Genomic DNA, 7,179 nt, shown 5'->3' with positions numbered 1-7,179 from the left:
ACATTTGACTATTTCTCTAATAAATAAGCTAGTGAATTTATTATTCTTTTTAACTACTTCTTATGATAGTTTGATTATTTGATTTTTAAAATATTTTTATTTGAAAAATAATAATCAGCTACTATATGTATTCTTATATTTATGTCTATATTTATATTTATTTAAATAAAAGAAAAGAAACAAAATAAAAAGAAAAGGAAAGTACAATGATAGAAAAAAAAGAAAAAAAGAACCAAAGGGGTATGTAATGTTGTGCAGAGAAACAAAAGGTCTTAAAATATGACATTGCAATTAATGCTACAAAATTTTTTAAAATATGACATTGTAATTAGTGTTATGTCATAGAAAAAGAATTAAAAGTTATTTGTGCCAGGGTGTATGTTTAGTCGTGATCTACTTCCTTTTAAAAAAATTACTTTTAAAATGTTCTAAACATAAAAAAACAATTAACAAAATGTACTTAGAAAGTGTCACAACTTAATTTTTTAATGAAATTAACAAAACATAATTTAAAAACGATTGACAGATAAACCTTTAAAAATTTAGATAAAATGGCTAAAATGTTCAAATTTCCACTTTGAGAAGGTGTTAACACTCAAAGTGTCCGCTAACATGTTGTTATCCAACGATTTGACTTAAAATAATTGACTAACTTGAGAAGAATTAATTTGAAAACAAATAAGAAAACATTTTGAAGTCACTTAGAAAAATATGTCGATTTGAAGCAACTTATTTCTCTAAGTATGAGTGAAAACACCTAACCAAAATTATTTAATTGATAAAACTTAGTGAACGAGATTAATGAAGTAAATGAACACTAACAAAGTGAGTCATATTTTACGTAAAGTGTGAACATGATCAAGTCAGCCATATGAATAAACATTTACGAATAAAAATAAAATTCAAATCAGGGTGTGACACGAATGTCAAATAAGGGGGTTTTGGTTTTAATTATCAACTACAACAACATCAAATAATACAGAATAACAATAATGAGACGAGTTCTTGGGATGTGATTCAATTATAGGCTAATGTAGACAAATGCGTAATTGCAACTATTAGGAATTAACTGAATATTAGTGACTAAGCTAGATTATAGAGGACGTAAACTTTCTCTCGAACAATTTATCCCAAATCAAGTTTGTTTCTCTCGAACATTGACAAGCATGCAAAATAAGTACAACCTACGCCTTAGTCCATTCACTCTCTCGAGCTTAATGTATGGAAAAAGGTTTAGGATTCTGCAACACCCCTGAAAATTTTTGAGCTAAGACTCGAACCGTTCTTCATAGTGAGTCATATTTTTGCAAGGAATTTAAAATTTCTTGAGTATTAAGGTCACTAGATGTAGCACCTTGAGTTCCAAGAAGAACTAAAGAGAGTTCATTCAAGTTATTCCTAAGTTTTTCTTGAGTTTTGGTTCAACTTTAAATGACCATATCTTCTAGTACAGGATGAGCTAGGTGAGCTACAAAGTAGAAAATTAAATCCCTTCGAGTCCTCTTTCTAACGCCACCGAGTTTGCTAAATTCCGAGCTCTAAGTAAAAAGTTATGACGGATTTACTAACATCGCCCAAACCTGGCAGCAACTCCGTGATAGCTCCGCGACGCGGAGTCAACACAGACCTTACTGCCTGGTGAAAGATCTTTTCGACTCCTAGCTCATTTTAATTATTTCTTTAGGGTTATTTTAGTCCTAATAACCCTTAGAAGGCCATCTAAATTTCCCTAAATGTGTAGGAAATCAGTTTTCTTAAATCTAAACCCTCTAATTCATTCCAAAGATTCTACGCTCAAGAAATTCAAGAAAAGCTAAGGCAAGGGTTCTTCTTTCCAGTTTTTCCTTCAAGTTCTTCAAGAAGATGATTCATTCAAGTATGTAAGCTTCCATAGTGTTGGGTTTGTTCACCCACATTCCAATCATGTTAATTTCAGCTTTAAATTCGTTCTAAAAGTTAAAGCTTTGATGTTCTTGTTATGTATTCATGAAATTGCTTTCATTCTTGAATTGGGCTGAGATTGGGGAGTTCTTGAGGTTATTGTGTCTATTTATAGAGTTGTTAGAGTTAGATTCTTGTGTTCTTGTGCTGGGTATTTAAATCTAAAGAGAGATTGAGAAAAAGAATCGAAGTTAGGCAAATTGGGGTTAGGAAATGAAGAAGAAATTTCGTCGGTCGAAATTTGGAACCCCCTCCACATCGCGCATCCACTTCTCAGATTTGGGAATTTCTGTTTTGCGTCGCGGAGCTGACAAGGAGTGTTCTGCCTCAAAAGTCATTTTCGAAACCAAATTTTAAAAGCCTCTCTTCGTCGCGGACCTATTCTCAAATATTGGTTTTCAGTCTTTTCTCGTGTTTAGCTATCTAAAATCATTCCTAAACATCATGAGACCTTTTCCATCACAAATCACAACCTTGAATTCATAAATCACATTCAAGGCAGAGTTGAGAGTCAAGCCTTAGGAGTTCTTTCAAACATTTTGGGAAAGTCCCTTTGAATCTTTTGAGGAGTTTTCTACAATTTCTAGAAACTTGTTTCAACACTTGAGCAAGTGAGTATGAGAGTGAGAAGAATGTATTAATGAGTCTACCTTGTCATCACGAGATCTTTCATATCATGAACCATAACTCTTGAATTCATAATTCACATTCAAGAGAGAGTTAAGAGTAGAATTCAAGAAAGCCTTTGAGTTCAATTGTGAATCCTTTGAGATCAACTATCAATTTGAACTAAGTTTTGAGGAAGTAAGTTAGAAAATAAGAATCTTCATATACATGAGTTCCATATAGTTATGTAGACCATCGAGTCGAGTTGTTTCATGCCCATAATTTTGCATGAACTTCGTAAGTTGAGCAATTTTTAGAAAAATGGTATCTTGAAGTTCTGTGCATTTAAGTGTTGAGTACCTTATCCCTTTTGAGAAGCATATTTAAGTCCTTGAGTTGAATATTTCATGCTCATAATTCAACATGAATATTATAAGTCGAACAGTTTTGAGATGAGAAGTATCTTTGAGTCATTGAGTTGAGTAGTTCATGCTCATAATTCCGCATGAACTCTTAGTCGAGCATTCTTGAAATGAGTAGTATCATTGAAGTTCTTGAGTTCCAAGTATTTGAGTTCTATCTATGGTTATTGAAAACCTTGCATTGAGTTGTTCATGTCCATAATTCGGCATGAACCATATTTTAAGAAGTCTTTTACAAATGTTTTAATTTTGTTTTAAGACTTAAATTTTGAGTTCAGTAAAGGGTAAAGTTGAAGTTCTTTTCTTCAAAAAGTATATGGGGACTAAGTATTCCCAAAGAGGTTTAAAATGTTTTCACATTTAAATAAGAATGAAACTGAGATTTCCAAAGAGCCTTTGGGCTAGTTTTCAGAAAAAAGTAATTGCTTTCTAAATGAAACAAGAGAGGAAACTGAGATTTCCAAGATAGCTTTTGAGCTAAGTTTTTGAGTACTAATCTCAAATCACAGAAAGAAGTATGTTTTTAAAACATAAAGAGCTAGTATATTTTGAGAGTAGTATTGAGCACCGATATGGGGGAGAGTTCAGACAACTCACAGCCCCCATAAACCATGTAGCCATCATGGGTAGAAAAGGGTCATACTTTTTAGATGAATCCTTTTTGCATAGACTAGTGGATCCACTTAGTAGTTCAGGTGGCAAGGTATAGGATGCGCTGGCAGTATGAGGTAGATCGTTGTATCATCACTATAGCTCTTATGTGATGGTTGTCGGTTAGAGAAACTCCCACATAAGTTATTGTATTTTTATATACATAAGTTTATTGTATTTTTACATACATTTTAGAGTTATGTTGTATCCTTCCATACACACAGAGTTTACAACATATTTTAAAACAATTTGTTTCTTTATATTGCAATTATTTTAAATTGCTTTATATTGAAATGAGTTCAGCATATTGAGTTGAATATCCAGAGTTGAATATCCAGAGCTGAACACACAAACTATCAATCAATAATCTTGGTTTTAAAACCTCTCTCTCAAGCAAGACAAAAACACAAAAGTAAAACTGCATTTGCAACTACAATTCTTAAATTAAACCACAATTAATGATTGAAATCACTTCTAAACAGCATTTAAACTAACAATTAGCAATACCCATAAACTAGATCAACCCATAATCACATAATCACACCCCAAGAATTGAGATTTTAGCTAGACATCATAAGAAGATAAAAATTGTTACCAAATTGAGTTTCTATCAACTGGGTAAGATTGATTTCGTCTTCCAAATTGAAGAATCTCAAAGACCCACTTCCAATTTCTCAAAAGTGAAAACTTCAATTCTTCAAAGCTAAGGAAAACTTGTATCAATACTCTGAATTCTTACAATTCTCCACTGAAAATTCAATCTAATGAAAATATGATACTAAACTAAATATTAAAAAATGTATTTATAGTCGCCAAAAATGTGTTGCGAGAGCCATTCCGCGCAGTAAGTCGGGCTCGCCGATCCACTCGGCGATGCACCCTTTAGCTAATTTCATGGCCTTTCTATGTTGGCCTTCAACATCTTCAAGGTCTGTAACTTTGGGCGATCCAACACTAAATCGCGGAACCACTCGACAATCCGCCGACTACTCCTTTCTCTCACCGACTTGATTTTCTTCTTCAGAGCTTGGCACACTAGAACTTTAGGCTGTCAAGAATCCCTTCGGCGACTCGCCAAGTAGACTTGGCAATCACTAGGCTTCCTTTTCTTCAATCTTTCAGCATACTTCGTTCCTTTTTGGACATTAGTGTCCTTGCATTGTTCCTGAATCTATATACCTGGAATCCAAGGATTTTATATATCAGTTATTGACACAAAACAAGCATTTAAGGACACTAAACCTATACAAATAAAGCCCTCAATGAGTCCAAATCTCGGACTCATAAATGTTTCAAGGACACTTCATCCAATTCTAAGTGTCAACGATCGCTAGTCAGTATACAACCCAACTAAATGCGTTGGGGTCGAATCATACAGGGAGTGGTACGCGTGTAAGATTCAATAGTAAAGTGTGAACATGATCAAGTTAGCAATATGAATAGACATTTACGAATAAAAACATAATTCAAATCAGGGTGTTACACGAATGTCAAATTACGGGGTTTTGGTTTTAATTATCAACTACAACAACATCAAATAAGATGGAATAACAATAATGAGATGGGTGGGATGTGATTCGATTATAAGCTAATGTAGACAAATGGGTAATTGCAATTGTTAGGAAATAGCTGAATATTAGTGACTAAGCTAGACTATAGAGGAGGTAAACTTTCTCTCGAACAATTTATCCCAAATCAAGTTGATTTCTCTCGAACATTGACAAGCATGCGAAATAAGAACAGCCTACGCCTTAGTCCATTCACGCTCACGCTCTCGAGCTGAATGTGTGGAAAAGGATTTAGGATTCACTCTCTCGAGCTGAACCAATGACAACCCAATACCCAGAGACCATCAATCAATAAATTTGGTTTTAAAACCTCTCTCTCGAGCAAGCCAAAAACACAAAAGTAGAACTGTATTTGCAACTACAATTCTTAAATTAAACCATAATTAACGATTGAAATCAGTTCTAAATAACATTTAAACTAACAATTAGCAATACCCATAAACTAAATCAACCCATAATCACATAATCACACCCCAAGAATTGGGGTTTTAGCTAGACATCATAAAAAGATAAAAAATTGTTACCAAATTGAGTTTCCATCAACTGGGTAAGATTGATTTTGTGTTAGATCCACTTTCAATTTCTCAAAAGTGAAAAACTTCAATTCTTCAAAGCTAAGGAAAACTTGTCTCAATACTCAGAATTGTTACAATTCTCAACTGAAAATTCAATGTAATGAAACTATGATACTAAAATAAATGTTCAAAAATGTATTTATAGTCGCCAAAAATGTGCTGTGAAGAGCCATTCGACACATTAAGTCAGGCTCGCCGATCCACTTGGCGATGCGCCCTTTAGTCAAATTTCATCGCTTTTCTATCTTGGCCTTCAGCATCCTCAAGGTTTGTAGCTTTGGGCGGTCCGCCAACACTATACGCGAAACCACTCGGCGATACGCCGACTGCTTCTTTCTCTCACCGACTTTATTTTCTCCTTCAGAGCTTGGCACACTGGAACTTTAGGCGGTCAAGAAGCTCTTCGACGACTCGCCAAGTAGACTTGGCGATCACCGTGCTTTCTTTTCTTCACTCTTTCAGCTTACTTCGTTTCTTTATGCACATTAGTGTCCTTGCATTGTTCCTTAATCCATATATCTGGAAATCAAGGGCTTTACATTAGTTATTGGTACAAAACAAGCATTTGAGGACACTAAACCTATACAAATAAAGCCCTAAATGAGTCCAAATCTCAGACTCATCAACACCCCAACTTAAACTTTTGCTTGTCCTCAAGTAAAACTCAAGTTCAACAGTTCAAAAATGATGTCTAAAACAGTGCTACACAAGACTCAATCATGAATGCACACAACAAGACTCAACTTACTTATGCGAGGATCAATTGTGCACTCAAAGATTCAAGTTGTGACTTACCATTATCAAAGATTCTCAAATTCACAATACTTGCTTCAAATAAAAGTTCAAGCTCAACAAAGGTACACAAATGCCCTCACACAAAGATGATTCCATATTCACACACAATTTTTTAACAATTTATAACTCTAAAAGTACAAACAACTCTCACACTCACAAAGATGAACACATGCATGACTCCACCCATAGGTTCACCCTTATTTTCCAATCAACACTTGTTTCAGCTCACTCAAGATCAAAAAGGTCTTTTCAAGGCTTGGAACGGGACTGAGTGTAAATGTATGATCATTTAGGCTCAGTCGCATTACCCTCATGAAATGTGGTATGAACAACACTTCCTTTCCTTTTCTTCATCATTCTCATTCATGCTCATAATTCACCCCATTATTCACTTTCCATGGAATAGCGGATACCACATTTGTTTTGCAACTTTCACAACTTCATTCCACAACCTTTGGACACCCCATTTGTTTTGCAATTTTCACAACTTCATTCCACAACTTTTTTATTCTTTTTCATTTTCATTTTTTTTGTATGGAGGGGTTCCATCTTTCTTAAAACCATGGGTCAAGGTGGACTTATTTGCACTTTTTGACTAACCTTCTCTTTTCACCATACCCC

The sequence above is a fragment of the Solanum stenotomum genome, chromosome 9 (assembly GCF_019186545.1).
Source record: "Solanum stenotomum isolate F172 chromosome 9, ASM1918654v1, whole genome shotgun sequence".
NCBI classification, from domain to species: domain Eukaryota; kingdom Viridiplantae; phylum Streptophyta; class Magnoliopsida; order Solanales; family Solanaceae; genus Solanum; species Solanum stenotomum.
The sequence above is the reverse complement of the archived record's forward strand: the minus strand, read 5'-3'. Positions refer to the sequence as shown.